Raw genomic sequence first — 23,955 nt, 5'->3', positions numbered from 1 at the left:
CATTATGTCATACTTCTATTACATGTTCACCAAGTTGTGCTGCTCTATCTTTCCTCTCTTATTTTTCTTTTATTTTCTATTCTGCTTCCAATGCGGACAACGCAAGAAATAAGTGTGGGGGAGAGGAAAATTTGGCGCATTTTGGAATTGTTTGGTGTATGTTGCTGCTATTTGATGTTGTTGGTTTGCTGGCTAGCTGCTTTGTGGGAAGAATCTTAATATTACAGGTTTAGTTTATATGGCATTTAAGTGCCGGTTGTCCTATTTATGGGGAGATGCTACCTAAATTTTTGTGTGAATTTAATGGGAAATTTTTAAAGTTTATATATGTTATTATGTGTCTATTTGGGGGTATATTATACACCATTCATTGTCATCTCATAGATAAGCAGCTAGTTAATGAGAATAATTGATAATAGGCTCTAATCTAACAACGTTTTACTCAAATTTCGTTTTATTACATTAAAAAAATGTTTTTGAAGTTATGAATGTGATGGCTTGAATTCTTGCGACCTATTAATGTACCTTAATAATGATCATTCTTAGTAATCTAGCACACTTTCTTCATTGGCTTAGATGCGGGGTGTGGAGGAAGGATTTTTATACTTTAATCTACCTAATTAGTACCTATACTTTTCTTGGTGATCTTTCACTGCTCTTGGTTACTGGAGAATTACTTGACTTTTTTAAAAAACAAAGGGAATCATGGTTCAGAAAAAAAAATGGGATTAGTAATCCAAATTATCAAAATTGTGAGAATGTGAACTATTGAAGGAAAAAAAAGAGTGAAAAAAAAAATTGTATTTCCAAAAAGGAAATCGAAAAAAAAAACATAGAAAAAGCCTCAAAAGTAATGCAAACAACAAAGTATCGAGTACTCCTTTGAGATCATTGGCTGGCAAGTGCAATGGCATGTGAAAGAGACGATCCATGTACGGGTAGTAAGTGCTTCTTGTACGGAAAAGTATGTGGGAATCACCTGAAACAATAATCAAGTCTGACTAAAGTACCTCGTATTCGAACGTCAATACATTTGCACATGAGCACCTAGATTACTTATGAGATCAAACTATTTTGTTATAAAGGTTGCTTGAGAATAAAAGTCAATAACATTTATAGCTTGCTAACCTAACAAAAAAATGTTTTATGACTAACTTTTAAGTTTTTTTAAAACAAACCATTTTAGCCTACTATTAAATTCTCATTAGTTTGGTTTCTTCTTTTAGGGGTGGTTAGTGATATGATGCTAGTTGTATTGAGTAATCTTAGATATTGCTTTAAAAATTTCTTTGCTCGAGGACTAGCAAAGTTATAGTGTGGGGGACTTGATAAGTGTGAATTATTATATATTATAAACTTCTTATTCCCTCTTGTTAACTGTTTATTAGTATACAAGTTGTGGATTTTTTAGTGGTTTTTATAGATTTTTAGTAATTACGTTCATATAGTTATTTATTAGTTCGAACTATGTTATATTTTATACATTAATAATTTATCACATGTTGAGAGGTATGTAATTATATCAGAGTCAATTAATAGGATAATTGAGTCAAACACAATACTAAAACTCTGATCCATGCAACAAGAAGGGGAGGAAATATAACTTTCTTTGGTGAAACCCATGTGGAACTTGGGATAAATCCCAAATGGGCCAAGACATTATAAGCCTCACGCAGGTAGAAAAGTAAATGAAAAGAAAAGGACAAAACAACTCTTTTTGGGCTTAAAGATCACATTGGATTAAAAGAGAATGAAATAAAAAGACAAATAAAATAAGACAAGAAGTGGGCTTTGATTAAAAGCCGGAGATTACAACCACAAAATAAAAGGCAGAAGGGTTTTGGCAGCAGCAGACACTAGGCGGCAGAGGAGTTCGACGAAGGAACATCAGGAGCCGAACAAATTTCAGCCATGGTTTCTCATATTTGGGTGATGTTTCTCCAATTTATGAATAGCTAATTCTTTTTCTATGACTTAGATGAAACCCTATTATTATGAATTGATAGTTTAATTTTGTTTGAGAATTGATTTTGGTATATGATTGCATTACTATTGAGGTTATCTATTGGGTTAATTATTGTTTGCAATATAATTGCTGATTATTCTTGTAGAATTAATTATTGGTTTTTGTTGTTATCAAATTAACATACTTTGTTCTTGTAGTTCAAAGTTTGATGTTATGCAATAGTGTTTGATGATTTGTGGTTAAAAAGTTGAATAATTTATTCTTTGCTTAGATAAGTTATGTCACCTAATTAATCACAATACTATTTTTGTGAGTATTCCGGCTTGTGGTTTAGGATACTTGATAAACCTATTTATTCTCATTCTAGTTAATCTATTAGTCATATTATTAGTGGTGGATTCGACTGTCCTATATTCCGTATTATTGTCTGTTCTCCGATTCACTTTTGTTATTGTCAAGTTTATTTAGTTTACTATATATTTCAGATTATTTTAATTAGTTCACAAACCATTCATTATATTTATATTTAGGATTAATTTAGTAGATATTAGATTTAATTTTAATCAAACTGTTCTATGTGGATACGATACCCTATCATTTATCACTTACTACTAAGTCTTGTACACTTACAAGAATAGGATTTTATAACTTGTTTAAAATCGTTATCACGGATAAAATTGAAGGGCACCCTCTTTCGCCATTGCAACTACAACGACTTCCTGCACTTCTTACTTCAACTAATAGTTGCTCTAGACCATTAACGCAATCCTCCTTCTCATGGAAAAAAAGTATTCACAATCACCCCATTTATGAACACTTGGATAGAGAAATTGCCAGTAACTCTTTCATGAACATCTTTCCCCATTGTCAATGCTTTTATGGGACTTTTACAGTTTTGGACCACGCCCCACTCGTTTTCGATTCAAAATATGATAACATCCATCCAGCGCCACCGTTCTGCTTTCAAAATGTTTGGACCACTGACCCTAAATCACATCAAATAGTACGAAAACATTGGCATATCTTATCGCATTAAAACCCATCTTAAGATCTGGGCTAGGACAAAATATCGTTACACGCAAAATAAGTTAACAGAAATCTGTGTAAAAATACAATCATTAGAGCAAAGGTTATGTGAGCAACCCTACAACCCTTTTTTAGTTAAGCGTATTAATCGCCTTATCCTCCAACGAGAGAAACCACTTCTCTTTGGCCAGGCTAATTGGGGCAAGTTCAGCCGCAAGCAGTGGCTCTCGCAAGGTGATAGAAACTCTAGATACTTTCACAACAATATGAAAAAGTGAACGACTCATCCATCTATTTTTCGACTAAAAAATAATGTGCATCAATGGGTGGATTCCCAGCAGGGGATAATAGACCTCCTTTTATCCTCCTTTAAAGACATATTTTATTTGCCTAATTCGGCCAATAGGTCCTTGGATCTTTCTTTTATTACCCCCGTTATCTCTGAGTCTACATCCTCTTCTCTCTTGGCACCCTTTTCCAATGAAGACATTAAAGCCGCTTTTTTTGATATGAACCCTCATAAAGCTCCAGGTGGGTTTGGGCCTAAATTTTACCAAGCATATTGGCCAATGGTAGGCCAAGAGATTTGTAAGGCTATTCAAGGGTTCTTTCATCATGGATAACTACCTCCCTCTTTGAATCATACCTTAATTGCTCTCATTCCGAAAAACTCTACTCCTAAAACACCTAATCATTCAGACCGATTAGCTTGTTTAATTCTCTTTACAAAGGAATATCCAAATTGCTTGTTCAAAGACTATATCCAATTCTCAAGTCACACATTAGTCCCTTACAAAATACCTTCACCCCAGAAAGATCCATTCACGACAATATTCTTATCATTCAAGAAATTATGAATACATTCCACATATCTACAATAAAATAGGTTGGTGTGCCCTTAAACTTGATATAGAAAAAGCTTATGATCGCATTGAGTGAGACTTTTTATAGCAAATACTCACTAAGTTAGGCTTTCTAAATAAATGGATTGCATGGATTAAACAATGTGTCACCACAGTTTTGTACTCCATCAAAATAAATGGTTCGTCTACTGAATGGTTCAAGCCTTCTATAGGCCTCAGGCAGGGAGATCCTCTCTCTCCTCATATCTTTTCATTCGTTGTATGGATGTTTTGATCCAAAAGCTTGCAGTTGTTAGCCGGCTACCAAAGTCGGCCATTGGGTTTAAAATAAGCCCAAGAGGCTCTACCATCCCTTGCCTTATGTTTGCAGGTGACAGTCTGGTCTTCTGTAAATCCACAACGACGACTTGTACTAAACTCAAAAATATCTTAGATGAGTTTTGTTCTATGTCTGGGCAAATGATCAACTTCCTCAAATCAACCTTAGTCCTCTCCAAGCAAATACTGAATGCTCGGAAAGCATCTCTTGGTGGTTTTTTCAATATGCCCCCAAAAGCTTGTCTTGGCCGGTATTTGGGAATTTTCTTCAGCTCCTATTATCCACAAAAATAGGATCGTCGCCATCGTTTTGGCTAAAACTTTAGGAAGAATACAATTATGGGAATCAAGACTTTTTTTTTAAAGCAGGGAATCATACTCTGATTCAGACGAACTTGGAGTCTCTCTTGACCTACTCTTGTTCTTCATCCCTTATTCCCTCGGATATTTGTAAATCTATTGATACAATGCATCGTCAATTTTTCTGGTGTCAACATAAAGATAAAAACAGTACCCCCCTATTGCATGGAAAAATGTGTATGTTCTCCTAAATCCCAAGGGGGGCTAGGCCTCCGGAGAACACTACCTTTGAATAAAGCTTTCTTATCCAAAATTGGTTGGAATCTCATAACGCACCACATCAACTCTTGGGCCACTCTCATCCGAGAATAATACCTACAATCAAAAACCTTCTTGGAATACACGCTTAAACCTAAAGATTTAGTGATCTGAAAAAAAATCCTGGTGCAAAGAGACCTTTTACGAAAAGGGTTTCGATGGCAAATTGGAACTAGAAAAAACATATTTTTTTGGCTCGATAAATGGCTTGGTCAGGAAAGTCTTTGCTCTATTCTCAATCAAAATCTGACACCTACTGATATGGACCTCAAAGGGGCTCACTTCGTCACACCTAATTGTACTTGGGATTTAGCCAAGCTAAATGCTATATTGCCCATGCACTTAAATTTGAAAATCCAAGGGATCCCTCTGCCTTCCCAGGATGTGTCTGACACCCCCATTTGGGCCCCCACCTCTAGTGGGGCGTTTTTAGTAAAATCAGCCACTTGGCTTCCTCATGAACTCCGTCCTAAACCTCCTTGGCCATTTCGTTGGCAAATGTGTCATACTAGTTTGACTGTTAGAGACACCTTGTTCTCTTGCCATATCATCCCCATTTCCAATTGCCCTCGTTGTGATATAGGGACTGAAAGTATGGATCAGTTATATTTCAATGTAACTATTCAAAAGAATTATGGGGCCTATAACAGGTTATTCATTGGTGTGCCCTTATTCCGAGCTCCAATTCTACTCTTCAGATTCTCCAATAAAAAATGCTTCACACTTGCCCAAAATAATTTTCCTTTTTTGGGGTATTTGGAAGGAGAGAAATGATATCCTTTTTAATAATGAACAATGGATCGTGTCTCGTGTAATTCATCGAGCTAACTTTACTTTTCATGAATGGCAGACTCGTATGCAACTATACTTTTGTCAAGCTAACTAGATTCTCCACCCCTACCCCTTCACCCCCACCCATTCTATTGAGGTAGCTTGGGACCTTCCTCCCCCAGCTACGTTCAAACTTAATTTCGATGTTTCCGTCCGTGGGTTAGCTGCCACAGCGAGATACATAATCTGCAATCATCAAGGTCATCTTATTCAAGCACAAATGTTCGATCTTGGACATACATCGGTAACTATTGTCGAGGCTATGGCTCTTTATCATGGTCTGAAGGCGGCTTCGCAACTGGGTCTCCAAAACATCATGGTAGAAGGTGATAACCTCATAGTTATCAATGCTATAAACAATCTCTGGTCAGTGCCCTGGAAAATTGCTCCCATAATTGAAGACCCCAAGCTCCTTCCATTTAAGTTCCAATATTATCATGTACGACATGTCTTTCGCGAAGCTAATCGAGCAACCGACTTGATAGCTAATGTCGTCCATCTAGTTTCTTGATCATCCTATGAGATTTCTGATTGTAACTTTTCTTCCTTTTCATCCATTCTTGTATCCGACGCATTAGGTGTTACCCTCGAGAGGAGGGTAGCCTAAAATTTTTTATCTTACCTTTATATATATATATACATATATAGGTTTAAGTTCATATGAGAACCACCCTTATGGTGAGAACCGTGAGAACCACTTATTTTTCCTCATTTTACAAAGATTTTGATCATTTCATAACATTTTTGCTCATTTTTTGTTTCACTTATTTTATGATTTTGCTCATTTAACAAATTTGTGCTCATTTATCAACGTTTTTACTCATTTTACGTTTTGCTCATTTTACGTTTTTTTCTCATTGAACTTTTTTATGCACACTTTACGTTTTTCTTCTTTTACATTTTTCTACATTTTATGTTTTTGATAACTTTATGTTTTCTACTCATTTTATGTTTATGCTCATTTGTTACTTTTTTTTGCTCATTTTAGGAAGTTTTTGCTCATTTTAAGTGGTTCTCACGGTTCTCACCATAAGAGGGTTCTCACTAGAACCCAACCCTACATATATATATATATATATACACATATATATATATATATATATACACATATATATATATATATATATATATATATATATATACATATATATATATATATATATATATATACATATATATATATATATATATATATATATACATATATATATATATATATACATATATACACATATATATATATATATATATATATATATATACATATATACACATATATATATATATATATATGTACATATATATACATATATATATATATGTATATATATATACATATATATATATATACATATATATATACATATATATATATATACATATATATACATATATATATATATACATATATGTATATATATGTATATATATGTATATATATATATATATATATGTATATATATATATATATATATGTATATATATGTATATATATATATAGGAATAGGATCTTGTGAAAACCACTCTTAAGCTGAAAACTGAAAACCAAAGATCCACACCGTTGATTTTTTATCGCGTGGCCAACGATGCTGCAGTTTTTTGGGTAAAAATCACTCTTTTCTCTTTCCTCCCTTCTTTCATAGTTTCACTGAGTTTCTTTCTCTCTCCTCACCTACTCCTCTCTCCTCCCCACTTTTCTTCGACTGAATTTCACCATTTTCATCATCTCACTCTCAACTCTTTTTTCTCATTTCACCTTCCTCTATCAAAAAAATATCTTTTTTCTCTCTCCTCTATTAAAAAAAAAGAAAGCAAATGTTCCCAATATGAGTAGCATCCTTCCACGCAAAGCCGAAAACAAAGCAGAAGCTGAGGAGAGAGAAAGAACAAAGATCCCATGAAATTACTTGAGATTTCCACCATTTACAACAAATTGAGGTTCAAACTTTAAACTTTTGAAGAATTTTGGTTATGAAAGTAGTCTTGCAATTAGTTGTGTTTGCCCCAAATTGATTGAAGAAAAAAAAAACACAAATTTTAGGTGAGATTGAAGAGAAAGAAAATTGGAAGTGGTTGTTATTTCATGAATTCATCTAATACCTCTATTATACTCTACTGGAGCAACAAATCTCCATCAGTACCACCATGTTTTGACACTTTCACTCGCTTTCTCTTACCTTGCTGTGGCTTCTAGCTTTCCCTCCTGGGTTTTTTTAATCAAAGCTTTTCTTAAAAATGGGGATACACTTGTACCCCCATGTCCCATTCTCGGTCCGCCTCTGCTGATAGAACAGCTTGAACATTATTATCAAGAATTAACAACATGATTTTCAGATATGGAAGATCAATTATAATTTCATTTGTTAATTCTTTGTCTTTTGATGAGTACTTAAAGTCAGTTGTTTTATTCTTGTTTTCGTATGTATTCACTTTGTTATGTGTATCAATAATGGTGTGTTTAGTAATACAATTAGTTAAAGTTACTCTTATAATACTCAAAGTTATCCTTATAATACTCAAAGTTACCCTAGAAAGATGAAAATTAATTGCAATATAATAAAGTTATCCTAAACGTACTAAAAGTTATCCCTTATCATATATAAAGTTGCCCTTGAAATATATAAATTTATCTTTAATATAATGAAGTTACCCTAAAACAGGTAAAAGTTACCCCTAAAGTACATAAAGTTACCCTAAAAGTGGTAAAAGTTACCCCGTTTTCAGTTTTCAGACTAAGAACTGTTTTCAACGGATCCTACCCCTATATATATATATATATATATATATATATATATATGTATATATGTATATATATATATATATATATGTATATATTTATATTATTTATTTGGAAAGATGAAGGGTGTTGATATGTTGGGGTGACATGATCTGTCTAGGATTAGGAAGGTTCTCCCCGACGCTCTGGGTAACTTCCTTACCTGGAAGCTATAATCACCTTGCTATATCTTGAAATCAAGTACACTTTAAATTTTTTTGAAATAAATATTTTAAGCCATAGTGGTGCATCTAGTAAAAATCCTAAACTATATTTAGTTATCACATATTAGTGTTACTCTTATAATTTTCTTGTAATACCTCAATTTTTTATAATTTATGTGATTGTTGTTGGAAGTAGAGGAAAAAGTTTATGATATCTTCTATGTATGGGATACGCAAGGACACCATGTTTTATTGGAAAACAAATAGTTGTATTACGTGTATTATATTTCTTTTAATGAGTAATTTTGTTCACAAATGATTAACCACATGAGGGACATGTATTACTCTAAAGAACTTCTTTTGGAAGGAAAAATAGTCCTTGATTTTATAGATGATATTGTTGAGGTCAGTGGTATTAATGCATTTGACTAGGAGCCATGGGTCTGTGAGGAACCCTACCAAATTTTGTTAGCCTTAATTCACCTTTCTAAGACACCAAAATACGAAATCTTCCATGATAAGTACGATAGTTGAGTCTTACCAACTAGGGAGTGGAACAGAGATAATCATAAGGTCCAGAGAGTTTGGTTAGCCACAATTCTTCATTTTAGCACCGAATTAATGTATATAGAAATAGATAAAGTCGACATGGGTGGAGATGCCATTGATATTTACCTACCTTGCCCAGTATCCATAATTTCTTCAGTTGATAGCATGGGATATGAAGGTTCATCTGAGTCTGAAAGCCAGAGTATACCCCTTGAGAATGCCCAGGCCAATATGATTATAAGGCTATTGACGAGTTGGAGAATATTATTGAGGCAGGCTACGTAGAGTTTGAAGTCTCTAGTAGCAGAAGGAATATATAGTTTTATTTCGGCAATGAAACTGTCTAGTTATCCTAAGAATATTTTGATACACTCAAACGTTCTAGTAGTTGTTATAAATAAGGTCTCGTATTTGGTCATGATATATGAAATATGTGATTGCTATGTTTTGAACTAGTTATACTTATATATTTATGGAAATACGCTAGTAGATTAATACTCAGATACTCAAATGCTTCGGTTGAAAATCGGAGTATTTAGTTTATCAAATGCTTCGGGTGTGATCAAAACTGGAGGATTTGATGTATTTTACATGGCTAGAATATATGAAATGCTCCGGTAACAAATGCTCCGGTTTAAGCATACAACCACAACATTTATACAATTTTATTAAAAAAAAAAATTATGCACAGGTTTAAAGCAGAGGCACCTTCTGTCATACTTTATATCTTACGTATATATTCCAGCAACAAATTACATAAATTAAGCAACACTTGAATTCCTTCATCACTTTGTGTGTAAGTCAGAAAGAAGCAATTAACTTCCAAAATGCAAACATCCTATATTTTATCATAAATTAACCCCCTAATAGTATAAAAATAATCTTCCATTATGCTTCCTTCTATTAGCAAGGAAACATACAAATTTCACCCTAATCAAACTTAACACATATCAAAATCCAACTATGTATAATTGAACATTGCAATGCTAATTAAAAATTAAGCTCCTAAGATCTGAACCAACAAAACAAGATAAAACCATCAATTACATTGATAAAAAATATTTCACTTATGCATGTTTCCGCACCTTACAAAGTACAAGTGAGAAAATTTATAAACATTTGATAAGAAGAGGCAAACTTTGCGCCATTTACTCGTGAATATATTATTTACAACAAGTGATAGTTCTAGTAGTGAAGAATGTTCACAGCATACCAAATGTCTATTTTGCAAGTCTGCGTGTGCGACAAGAACGAGTGACTGCAGCTGCATAGGTGTAAGAACTATTGAGAAAAGCCTCTTGTCTCTGGCGTCACTTCACATCTCTCTCCTTTTTCTACAAGTGGAACAAGAATAGACAATAAAACTATGAACCAAGTGAATTTGGCAAAAGCCCACATTCTAGTTGAATCATGAAGATATCATTCAGAAGGAAACATCCTTACTTTCGGCACTTCCTCAAGTACATGAATTACGTCAGTTTCAATAGTCTCATGCACTGCTGCCTTAACTCTAACTTGGCAAGATGAATATTTCTCCTACAAATAATTGGAAAAGATGTTAGCTAGGTTAGAAGGCAACTGATATTATGAGAAGACTTGCGAAAATATAAACAACACTAGTTCTTGATTTCGCACCGAAACTTTACGAAATTCCTCAAGATTGGTAGCAAGAGTCTTCCACTTTAGATTGGTTTATTGCAGATCGAGACAAAATTTGCCCTTCTGCTTCTGTTTCAAAATGACATAGTTTGCTTCTCTATGACCGATCACTGAGTTTCCATTATACCTACCAGCAGTAGCAGTAAAGAATATATTATTAATATAATATTCTACTTAGAATTATGTAATATAGCAGTACAGAGCATTAAACATCGGTAAGATATTCCATTTATGTCTTAGCCAACCTTATCTTTACGAAAATTAGAGATTCAATCCCCTTGCTTTAGGGCATCATTGATATTAGAACCCAAATCAGGTAGCTATAAGCAAAGAAAACATATTAAACCAAAATTTAGTGCCTATATAATATCATTAAGATACAGTTTAAACTCAGCTTTTACCATCGACAAATGTATAGTTGGATCTATTTCCTTGTATCCGGATATTTCTTCTCTCCACAAGAATCTGCAACACCTCAGCAGTCAAATTACTCAAAATAAAAAGAGAAAAATAGGGGGTCAGAGTGAAGAAGCAAATGGTGATACCCAATTTGTGGAATTTCACCTTCCACAACTTGCCCAGAGCCACCAATCAATCAAGCTTCTTACAAAGGATTGTCACCCAAACATCGCTGACTCAATATCTCTAAAGTATTTGAGCGAGGTATAAAGATAAAGCTAATTTGTTCTCGCTAAGTATTTGAGCGGGGTACGAAGATTTAATACAAGATAGAAACAAAGATAATTTGTTCTTGGTAAGCTAAAAGTTGCAAGCCCTTCTAAACTGAGAGATCCAAGCATAAAGCCTATACAAATAGATAAGATCAACCAAAAATGATAATGGTAAAAGAGGAAGTACTTGGGCCATAAATCCTTTAATTATGAGGTGGAAATTCGTTCTCTTGAAGTGTAAAGGTTTCGTCATAGTACCTCCAACACCTTTCACACCTAAGACATACAAACATCAAACATATATCTTCATTCAGTGCAATATATATGGAGTGCAAAACCCACAAAGAAGGCTGAGTCATGGCTCTTGATTCTATTTTTATACTCTTAAAAGTGAATAGGGGAAAGTTCATTGCTTGGAGAACGAGTTGCAATCACGCGAACACGCAGAAAATCAAGAAAAGGAAATACACAAGGGTTTCATTGAGAAAAAGAAGAGTTACCTGTGTAGAGTACCCATAAGTTTTCTACAGATTTATTAGTAACCAAATCAGGCAAAAGCTGCAGGTAAGCATATCAACAAAACGACTTACTAAGGATATATGTATGTGCAAAATGAGAATTCCTATATCACTAGAAAGGATCAATGAAATTAAAAAAGAATGAGTCAAATACCAATTACCTCTATTACGATTCTTTGGACAAGATCCCCACCAGTTGATACATCTAAAAACACATGAGGGTTCTATATCTTATCCATATTTCTTTATCCTGTAGAACCTAAAAAGGTAGTCCATTTAAAAATTAGGATAAACTCCAACTACGCCAGATACCAAGGATATATGTATATGCAAAATCAGAATGCTTATATCACTAGAAAGGATCAATGAAGATAAAAGAATGAGTTAAATCCCAATTACCTCTATTACGTTTCTTTGGACAGGATCCCCACCAGTTGACACATCTAGAAACACGTGAGGGTTCTATATCTTATCCATATTTCTTCGTACTATAGAACCAGAAAAGGTAATCCATTTCGAAATTAGGATCAACTCGAACTACGTCGGTCACTAGTCATCGACAATCTCCAACTTTTGAAAAATTGAAAACTTTCATCCCTGAAGAAAAGAAAGTATCACCAGTTTCATTCGTTTAGCGTCACTAGTTATTAGAGTTTGAAGCTATTAGAACATGCACTTCAAGAAATGATAACAGTAATAGCTAGCAACCGACCTCAAGTTGCCTAACAAATTTAGATAAAAAACACCATTGACAGAATAAAATCCATTCCTAACTTTTATTTTCTTTTGTAGAAACTAGACAAAAAACATATTAGAAATTTGAATCTACAAGTAGTAGCAAATATTAAATGTATACAACTGCTAAAAGGGAAGACTCTGTCCTGCCATCTTGAGACCAATAAATGACTTGTATGGTTTTGGAGGTTTCCTTCATCATTTGTGTGGAAGCATCATCAAGTGAATTTAGAGGATAAAACGCTAATATGCACCAATAAACATGAGTCCAATCAAACAAGACCAACAATATTATGTTAGTAAGAGATTGAAACAGCAACACCAAGCATACAATTCAAGCATATGGTTCTTAAATCCATATATTGTGTTAACATTTTGAAACAACAATAATATTAATTATTAGCGGTTGAAACACTAGAGGATATGTGAAATAATTAGACTAGAATGAGATTCTAGCAATATTATGAAAAAAGAATCTGGAAGCATAAAAAATCTTAGAGCCACCACCAAAGGACTCAGGTCATATAGTGCTAGCGAGACTTCAGTGGGGCTTGATTTTGCTAATACAAAATACAAAGGCAGTAGCTAGTGAGATGTATGAATCAAGAGCCAATAAGTGAGTAATTGAACATATTACCAGGATTTCAGAAATGTTTTTACTTCTTACGACTCCTTTGCTTTCTCCTTGAAAGTAGCTATACAATCTTTGTCATTTTTAGCTCTATTTGCTGCATCCTTCAAATTCATTATATAAACTACACATTAAACGAGTTAATTATAAGTTACTAGCAGTATAAAGGTTGTTGAATAAGGGATTTTAGATAACCGAACACGAGTTATAAGTTACTAGCAGAGTAATAATTGCTCGTAAACAAACATGCTAGGTATTATACAGGTTGCTTGATGTTAAGGTGGTTGTTGTTCTATACTTCATTTTTTAGCTCGCTAGTTAGGTAAATAGTATGGTTACCCATGTTTCATTTAAATAGCTTTTGTCAACCATAACCAGATAACAATGCAAGAGAACATTAATGACTCTGTAGGCAAGATAGCAACCCATAATAAATTATTTCGACATCCACATTGCAAATTTGCAGCCATATATAGTTGCTTTGATGCTTCTCAACATCATTGTATAACTTACACAACACATTGCAGAGAAGTTGTTACCAAAAGAGTTTGTGTGTCAATCTTCACTGACTAATACTCTTATGTTGCTGTTGTAATCTCCAAGCTCTATCAAGCATCTCTGCCAACAGACAGATAGCCACCTACTCACTCAAAATGTTTGCATATGTAGTCCCAGAAGTTCTGCAAAAGCTGAACCCTAAGTTAGGATCAGTCAACCAAAATTAATCCTACTAACTTCGTAAAGAAAAAAAAAACTGAATTTTGCAAACAAACATGAAATCAATCACTGAACTAAACAATGAAAACAAACCTGGCCAATTCACGCACGAGTGACCAAATCACAACCATTCACAACCATTCATAGCCATACCAAAGTTCATCCATTAAAAAAACGAAAACATATTTCAACGGCTGTAAAAAAAATGAAAATTCGAAAGTGAATTAGGGTTTTGCGCTTTATCTTCTTCATCCACCTCTTATCCATTAATTTAGGCTTTTTAAGCTTCAAATGAAGAACAAGTTCAACTAATTCAGAGTCTCTTCTTCTCCTTTTCCCTTTCTTTATCGGCCTTTTTACTGGTCTTGATTTCTTTTCAAATCTAAGGTTTCATGCTTTGTGCTCTTGATTTTCTTCTCGGATCTAGGGTTTCATACTTCGATTTCTTCGATTGGCCAATGCACTCTCTTCGATTGGTACTTTAAATTATACCCTAAAATTGATTCGAGTAATTTAAAAAAACCCTAAAAATTAGGAGAAAATCAAACCTAAAGGACGGAGCTTGGCAATTTGATTAAAGAAATAGCGAGGTCGACGCCTTATGATGCAACCCATTGAACTGCGGCGGACTTGAGAGAGAGGGGAACTTGGGAAGGAGGGATGTTTGAGGGAAAGACGATGGAGGTTTCAATTCAGAGAGGGTCCAATTGAGAGAGTCGGGAGACTTGGGAAGCAGGGAAAACAATGGAGAGAGAGAATGCCTAATGAGGAGAAACGAAAATTATTTTAGAACGTTCAATGTGAGGTTTCATGAATTGAGAGAGGGTCGAAATGCTCGGCTTGACTAATCAACGGGAGCATTTGATGTCAAATGCTCGGGTTAACTGATCAACCCAAGCATTTGTGAAAATTTTAATTAAAAATTCACAAATGCTCGGGTTGATTAGTCAACCGGAGCATTTGATAAGTAGCAAAAGCAGTTTTTTCCACTAGTGTTATTTGGTAGTTATAAAACTATTATTTGAATATTAGTTGAGATTTATCGTAAAACCCCTTTATTTCTAGTAGAATGGCAGAAGGAAGGAGCAGGAGTATGAGTTATATGGTTAGTAAAGATAACTGAAAATATCACTCAGGTGATAGTTAATCAAGAAACCAAGCAGAGTGAGACTGGTAGTTTTGATGAGGTCTTTGAGAGGATAACAATTGTCAAACTTCCGACTTACCATGGGAAAGAGGACCCAACTTGCTTAGAAAATTGGATTTGAGAATTTGATAAGCTTTTTGATGCCATAATGTGCCCTAAAAATCTTAGAGCTATTAATGTTGTTTATTATTTGAGAGATGAGGCAGACCTATGGTGGAAACAAAGGAAACATGCTCTTTTAGAAGATTCAGACTTCGAGTTAAACGAGTTCAAAGATGCCTTGAGGACTAAGTTTTACCCTTCGTACTTGAGGAAGCAAAAGGCTATGGAGTTCACCAATATGAGAATGGGGACTATGTCTTTTAGTGAGTATTATAAAAAAAATTTGGAGTTAATGAGGTTCGCACCTAAGATAGTACCATTTCAGACTTTGAAGGCCCAAAGGTTTGAGCAATGGTTAACCTTAACTCTATAGAGTAAGCTGCAAGGTGAGCAGCAAGGTGTTAATTTTGAGAATCTTGATAAAATTTATGGTAGAGCTGCTCACTTATATAGGGTTAAAGGAAAAGAGATTGAAGGGACCTCCTATAGGGAAAAGAGGAAGTATAACAACAATGGGAACCAATAAAGTGGAGTTGAGAAGTCTAAGCCCAATGGTGGATTTAACCAAATTGAGAAAGACAATCGGTACCCTAGTCGAAAGCCTAATGGGAACCAAGGGAATGGGAAGAAAGCTAAGAGAACTTTTTTTCTGAAAAAGGTGTGATAAGGACCACCTTGGAAAGGATTATCAGGACAACTTAAATGGCATGCCATTATTGTCAAAAATTGGGCACCCAGAGTATGAGTGCTTTAGAAAAGCTGGTGGAGAACCTGTAGTCAAACCTGAACCGAGTAGTAAGGCCCCTCAGAATGATCAACGAAAGTTAGCTTATTCCAATGTCGATGTTAAACCATGGATGGGGAATCAGCCTAAAGGCAGAGTTTTCGTCTTGAACCGTCGTGAGGCTCAGAATGTTTCTAAGGGAGTAGTTGGAACCTTTTTCATTAATTCATTGTTTGTCAAAGTGTTATTTGATTCAGGAGCATCTCATTCATTTAGGTCTAGCACTTCAGTAGAAAAACTCCAGTTAAGCAGTCCAGTGTCTATTTCATTAGAAATTGAATTGCCGTCAAGGGAGATGTTTAATTATACTAGCTTGCATAGTCATGTACCTTTAGTGATAGTTAGGATGAACTTTCTGTTCGACTTAGTTGAGTTGACTTGTTAGACCTCTATATAGTTTTGGGGATGGATTGGTTGGGAAGATTCAAGGCTCAGATTGATTGTGAGGCCTAGAAGGTATCCTTAGTCGGCCCTAAGAAATAAAGGGTGACTTATAGGAAGCTTGGGAAGGAGAATGGAGTGAAGATAGTATATGAGATGAGAATTTAATCTTGTGCGAAGAAGGGTACCCGTTATTCTTATGTGGAATTCTAGGGATTCAAAAGGAAGATGAGTATAGGGAGGTCCCAATCGTATCTAAGTTTCCTGATGTGTTTTCTGAAGAGATATCGGGTGTGCCACCTGTTAGGGATCTAAAGTTCACCATAGACTTAATGCAACGAACCATACATATTTCAAAAGGCTCCGTATAAAATGGCTCCAGTTAAGATGAAAGAATTAAAAGTTCAGTGGGAGGAGTTGTTGGAAAAAGGGATTCTATAAGTGTAGGCGTGTTTTTAATTCGCCTGCATGGGATGAGTGCGTATTAGATTTGACTACCCCACCGTAAGGTTTTTTTATATTGAAATTTTTTTGAAGTCGCCAACAATTGTTTTTAGGAATAATCATAAAACTAAGTTGATATGGGAAAATCGTAGGGACAAAATGGAGACTTATCCAATATAGATTTCACCGTCATGACTCCATAGATGGTCAAAATCAACCAAAGAATGAGTTTGGGGGTGAGGGTACCAATATGTTCATAATGGACCACATTTCTCATTGTTGGCCTCTACTAAATATCGATTCATTATAGATTTGATGCCGAAGAATATTTATATAATATATTTTATACACCCTAAAAATAATTTAGTCTAGGTTGGTTTAGGAAACACGTAAAAAGAATATTTTTTAGTGCTACGTTATTATGCAATCACTTACAGGAAATCTAGCAGGTTGTCCAAATTAATCTGATTAATATTAGAACAATTCTTTAGGTCACTGATTAACAACAATAACATGTGGGTGATAAAAGCAATAATGCAGGGAAAATCATATAATATGCATAAAATAACCAGGCAGACATAATACAAAGGCAAGAATAATAATATGTACATAAAATAAAGTATAGAAAAGTGATTAGAATATACAGTAGAACGATTCTATATTAAAGATCTACATCAAGAAAGAAAACTGTTAATTACTTTAATATAAAAAACAGAATTTATTTAAAGACCCTCAGGATTATACGTGGCTTGGGTCTGCGAGATTCACAACTTTCGGGACGAGCAATCGTGAAGCCTGAAAATCTGAATGTATTAATGTGTAGATTTGAATGTATTTGTGTTTGAAAGGTGTAAATTTTTTAGGGATGTTTCGTAGTTCGTAAAAAGGTATTCATAAACTATTTGTTTTATCCGTACGAAAATCGGTCATATTTATAAGGAAAACTGCACTGCGCCAGCTGCGTTTGACATAGGATGACATGTCAAGCGCATGACTCGGCATGCCTAGTAGAAAGCGTACACGTGGTACGCGTTTTAAATAAGATAAGAAATAAAGTCCGCGTCTCACGAAGAGACCTGCGCTTGACGCAGGACTCTCAATGAGTCAGAATTCCACGTGTTAGGTGCATATTAGTGCACTGGAGAGGTGGACAGAGCTGCGCCTGATGCACAGACATGCTCCAGGCGCAAGTCCATGCGCTAGGTGCAGGTTGGTGCATTAGACACACCAGCCTGGTTTCTGACGTGCCTTTGCCATCTTTTTAAAAAACGCGTTGTAAAAGATTTCTTTTATCCTTTAATTCTGGAAATCTGATTTTACGGGATAAAATCTGATTTTATATATAAAAAATATCTTTTGAAAATATTCATTCATTAAAATAAATCAATTAATTATTATTAAACAATGAATTGGGATTTTCGAAGAATTGGGCTAAAAATACAATTAATTATCATGGATAATTAATTGGGCTTTAAAATAGGACCTTAGCACTTTTCAAAATGATTGTGAATGGCTTTTAAGACTGCTCTACCCTTGGGTCAGACCAATTAAGACCCTGTATGTTTCATCATCAGATCCTCAAGTGGGGAGACACGATTATGTGTCTACAATAAGACCTAGTTCTTCTTATTGGGGTGCACCTGTATTGTTCGTGAAAAAGAAATATGGTAGTTTGCATTGGTTACTAGGAGTTGAACAATGTGACAATCAAGAGTAAGTATCCGCTTCCGAGAATAGATAATTTATTTGATTAGTTTAGAGGAGCGGGGATACTCTCGAAGATAGATTTGAGGTCAGGTTATCACCAATTGAGGATTGCTGAGGGTGATACTTCTAAGACTGCGTTTAGGACGACTTGTAGTTACTATGAGTTCACAGTGATGCCGTTTTCTCTTAACAACACCCCGACAGATTTCATTGATTTGATGCATAGGTTTTTCAAGCCATACTTGGATAAATATGTGGTTGTGTAAGATGATATTTTGATATATTATTCAAAGGATAGGAGCAGTCATGAGCTGCATTTGAAGGAAGTTTTGTCCACCCAAAGAGAGTGTAAGTTGTACGCTAAGCTCTCTAAGTGTGAGTTTTGGTTGGATGAGGTTGTATTTTCAGTCAATGTTATATTAAAGGAAGGAGTTTCGGTGGATCCTACTAAGATTCAAGTAGTGCGCGAGTCGCCAACACCGGAGACGATGTATGATATAAGGAGTTTCCTTGGGTTAGCTGGTTACTATCGAAGATTTGTAAAGGATTTCTCGAAGATCTCGAGACCAATTGATACATATTGATTAAGCATTCAAGAGCATTCAAAGTATTAAGCAAGAACAAAGAAAGAGAACATAAAAGTTTGTTACAAACCGGTTCAATTAGATTGAACAACCACCACTTTCACTACCCAAATACCACCAATCTAAGATCAAGTTATAACAATAAGCTTCTAACTTGCATCCACTTTGAGTTTCATTCACCAATTCAACGATTAAGTGAAAGAATTAAGCAAAGATTTGATAATGGTCGAAACTGACCGGAAAGACAATAAGCACACAGCTTAGTGTTTCAGCATAAAACTCTCAATTTTCATTCAAATGACTTAATTCCAAAAGGAGTACAAAGTAACTTATATGGCTACAACATGTCCAAAAATCAGCTCATTTGGACGACTTTAGCTATGCCAACTAGGCTAATAAAATAGAAGAAAAAAATTACAACCATTACAGCACACTTCTAATAATTAGCTTAGCTACCCTATTGGACGAGTGAAAAAGAAGAACTACCAATTGGACATTAAAATACATATCTTAAAGTAAATATCCTCAAAAGCTCAAGCCAATTGGAGAAGGAATGATCATTGCCCAAAACAGAAGAAAATGATGTTGAACGTGAGATGCTGGGCAGATTGCTTTCCTTGCAATGAAGTCTCTTCTTCTCATTTGCTATGGCTTCTTTAGCCCATGTGAACTTCACATGGTCTTCTACACTTCCTTAAGTCTTCAATAAGCTTGAGGTGGCATCCAAAAACAGCAAAAACAACTCCTAATGCTAGCTTAAAACCGGATTACAAGAGCTAAACTAGCTTAGCTCTTAAACATGATTAGCTTAGCTTAAACATGTAATTAGGCTACTTAATCACTTACTAAACTTGATTACCAATACATAATATGATTAAGGTGTCATTAGTATTAGTTAATCTTGCTTAAGTAGAGATTAACAAAAGATTAACCTAATTAAGATGCTTAAGTAGAGTTTTAGGACAAACCGAGCTAGTTAAGCTTGTTATCACCTTGATTAGGACAATTTAAGCCCTTAAAGACCTTAATAATCCTCAATATTAACCAAACCCAGAAATTAAACAAACTTATGATTAATTTCAAGATCAGGTCAAATGCATATGCTTCATTCTCCCCTTCTTGAAGTAAGATTCGTCCTCGAATCTTGTTCTCTTTTTCACCTGAAACATGAAATTTATTGTTAGTGCACTCCCCTTCTTGAATTCTTTCTTGGTTTTTCTTTTTTTCAGTCTTTTCTTTTATTGGTATAAGGTTTGCACTCAAATTGTTTTCATGTAGCTCACTATTTTCAGTGGATTTTGGTTTCAAAATGAATGGTTCAAGTGTAATGGATTGATGGTTTGTTTTGAGGCTATAAGTGTTTTCATAACCATCATGTTGCACACGCCTATCATACATCCAAGGCCTTCCTAATAAGATTTCACAAGCCTCCATGGGTAACACATCACAAAGCACTTTATCTTCATAATAGCTGCCAAAAGAAAAACAAATTAGTGCTTGGTTAGAAATTTCAATTGAAGTTTCATGATTAACCCATTGAAGAAGGTAGGGTTTTGGATGCTGGATCAATGGAAGCTTCATTTCCTTAACCATGTTTAAGGATACTAGATTGGCCAACTCCCACTATCTATCACAAGTGAACATTTCTTGCTTTCCACTTCACAACTTGTCTTGAAAATCTGCTCCCTTTTCGTGAGGCCTTTGGAGCACCCCTCTTCATGGAGTAATCTTCTTGTTATGAGTAATGGACCTTCTTGGATTGGTTCAATCACCACTTCTTCCACCTGCTCCTCTTCTTCTTGTTGCTTGGATGCTTCTTCTTCTATGGCTTGAATGTCTACAAGAGTCATGACTCTCTTGTTAGGACATTTGTTGCATAATGGCCATAGCCTTGGCATTTGTAGCACTTGACATCCTCCTTCTTTGTGAGCTTCTTTGGTTCATCTTGTGGAGTGTAAGATGAGTTCTTCCTCCTTGTTATCTCTCCACGCCATCTTCTTCTTCTTCTCCTTTGATGTTTCTCCACTTTTAAGCAAATTGAAAGAGTTCATCTAAGTAGAATAAGGTTGCAATTCCACCTTCCTCCTAATGTCTTTATCTAACCCTCCTAGAAAACGTGACATAGTTTGCTCTTCCCTCTCTTGTACATCAAGTTTCATCATCAATTTCTCAAACTCATGAATGTAATGTTCAACTCCCTTATGATCTTGAGACAATTCAGCTAATTGGTTATACAAATCAAGGGTGTAAGTAGATGGTAAAAACTTCTCCCTCATTTTCTTTTTTAGCTTACTCCAACTCTTGATTTTAGGCTTTTGTTTTCTAGTTCTAGCTAATACAACATTTCCCACCAAAGGGATGCATACCCCTTTAGCTTAGCTACAGCAACCTTTGAAAGATTTAAATCATCATACTCCTTAAGTTCAAAGATCCTTCACACCTTGAAACCCACTCCAAAAAGACATCTGGATTAAGGTTTCCATCAAACTCAGGAACTTCTAACTTAATGTCTCTAAAATCATCTTTCTTTTGTGGTTTTCTCCTAGTTCTTGAAGATTCAGAGAGAACTCCTCACTACTATCATAGTCACCTTCATCCTCCACTTTCTCTCCTTAAAGGTCCTCTAAACCCTCTCTAACAACAGTCATCAAATTAGCCATTTGTTCACTTAAAGTGGCTATTTGATTCTCCACTCCTACCAACCTTGCTTCACTCAAGTTCATGCCCTTCTAAACTGATTTTCTTCACCTCCACTCATGATTGATTCAACCTCAAAGAATTAGGCTAGAAAGAAGAAAAGAAGTGTGTTTGGCTTAGAATTAGGTTCGGTTTTGGGGGGGATTGTGTTTGGGTTTTTTTGTGTGTTTAATGTGTTTAGGGATGAATTAGAATGCTCTTAATCAACCTACAGCTCTGATACCAAATGATACATATTGATTAAGCATTCAAGAGCATTCAAAGTATTAAGCAAGAACAAAGAAAGAGAACATAAAAGTTTGTTACAAACCGGTTCAATTAGATTGAACAACCACCACTTTCACTACCAAATACCACCAATCTAAGATCAAGTTATAACAATAAGCTTCTAACTTGCATCTACTTTGAGTTTCATTCACCAATTCAACGATTAAGTGAAAGAATTAAGCAAAGATTTGATAATGGTCAAACTGACCGGAAAGACAATAAGCACACAGCTTAGGTGTTTTGAGCATAAAACTCTTCAATTTTCATTCAAATGACTTAATTCCAAAAGGAGTACAAAGCTAACTTATATGGCTACAACATGTCCAAAAATCAGCTCATTTGGACGACTTTAGCTATGCCAACTAGGCTAATAAAATAGAAGAAATAAATTACAACCATTACAGCACACTTCTAATAATTAGCTTAGCTACCCTATTGGACGAGTGAAAACAGAAGAACTACCAATTGGAATTAAAATACATACTTAAAGTAAATATCCTCAAAAGCTCAAGCCAATTGGAGAAGGAATGATCATTGCCCAAAACAGAAGAAATGATGCTGTGAACGTGAGATGCTGGGCAGATTGCTTTCCTTGCAATGAAGTCTCTTCTTCTCATTTTCTATGGCTTCTTTAGCCCATGTGAACTTCACATGGTCTTCTACATTCCTTAAGTCTTCAATAAGCTTGAGGTGGCATCCAAAAGGCAGCAAAAACATCTCCTAAAGCTTGCTTATAAACCGGATTACAAGAAGCTAAACTAGCTTAGCTCTTAAACATGATTAGCTTAGCTTAAACATGTAATTAGGCTACTTAATCACTTACTAAACTTGATTACCAATACATAATATGATTAAGGTGTCATTAGTATTAGTTAATCTTGCTTAAGTAGAGATTAACAAAAGATTAACCTAATTAAGATGCTTAAGTAGAGTTTTAGGACAAACCGAGCTAGTTAAGCTTGTTATCACCTTGATTAGGACAATTTAAGCCCTTAAAGACCTTAATAATCCTCAATATTAACCAAACCCAGAAATTAAACAAACTTATGATTAATTTCAAGATCAGGTCAAATGCATACATTTTCTATAGCTCGGTTGTCCTGATAACATGGTTAATTAGGTTAATCTTTTGTTAAAGGAATGCTCTGATACCAAATGATACATATTGATTAAGCATTCAAGAGCATTCAAAGAAAGAAGCAAGAACAAAGAAAGAGAACATAAAAGTTTGTTACAAACCGGTTCAATTAGATTGAACAACCACCACTTTCACTACCCAAATCCACCAATCTAAGATCAAGTTATAACAATAAGCTTCTAACTTGCATCTACTTTGAGTTTCAATCACTAATTCAACGATTAAGTGATAGAATTAAGCAAAGATTTGTAAATGGTCTAAACTGACCGAAGAAGCAATAAGCACACAGCTTAATGTTTTGAGTGTAACTCTCTCAATTTTGATTCAAATGACTTGATTCCAAAAAGAGTACAATGCTAACTTATATGTCTACCTTGTGTCCAAAAATCAACTGATTTGGACCACAAGAGCTACGCCAACTAAGCTAATAAAATACATGAAACAAAAATTACAAACTGTTCAGCACACTTTCTAAAAACTAGCTTAGCCACCCTATCGGAAGTACAAAACAGAAGAACTACCAATGGAATACTAAAGTAAACATATTAAACTATAAACCTTCAAAAGCTTGAGTCATTTGCAGCTCAAATGATTGCTGCCCAAAAGCTTCAAAGTGAAGCCATGAGTGACGCTGGAAATGAGGCAGAATGCTTCCCTTGCCT

General features: G+C 34.8%; 1 long non-coding RNA gene across 1 annotated transcript; it reads right to left on the bottom strand.

Annotated features, from left to right (window-relative positions):
* Positions 1-10,196: 10,196 nt before the first annotated feature.
* On the bottom strand, positions 10,197-14,833 carry LOC125495170 (uncharacterized). Its single transcript, XR_007271855.1, has 9 exons — positions 13,332-14,833; positions 12,359-12,556; positions 12,121-12,218; positions 11,942-11,999; positions 11,172-11,717; positions 11,016-11,090; positions 10,747-10,897; positions 10,555-10,647; positions 10,197-10,445 (listed from the first exon to the last, which is right to left on the bottom strand). It is a non-coding gene; the product is annotated as an uncharacterized LOC125495170 (long non-coding RNA).
* Positions 14,834-23,955: the final 9,122 nt, after the last annotated feature.

The sequence above is a fragment of the Beta vulgaris genome, chromosome 2 (assembly GCF_026745355.1).
Source record: "Beta vulgaris subsp. vulgaris cultivar EL10 chromosome 2, EL10.2, whole genome shotgun sequence".
Classification (NCBI taxonomy): Eukaryota; Viridiplantae; Streptophyta; class Magnoliopsida; order Caryophyllales; family Amaranthaceae; genus Beta; species Beta vulgaris.
The sequence above is the reverse complement of the archived record's forward strand: the minus strand, read 5'-3'. Positions and strand labels throughout refer to the sequence as shown.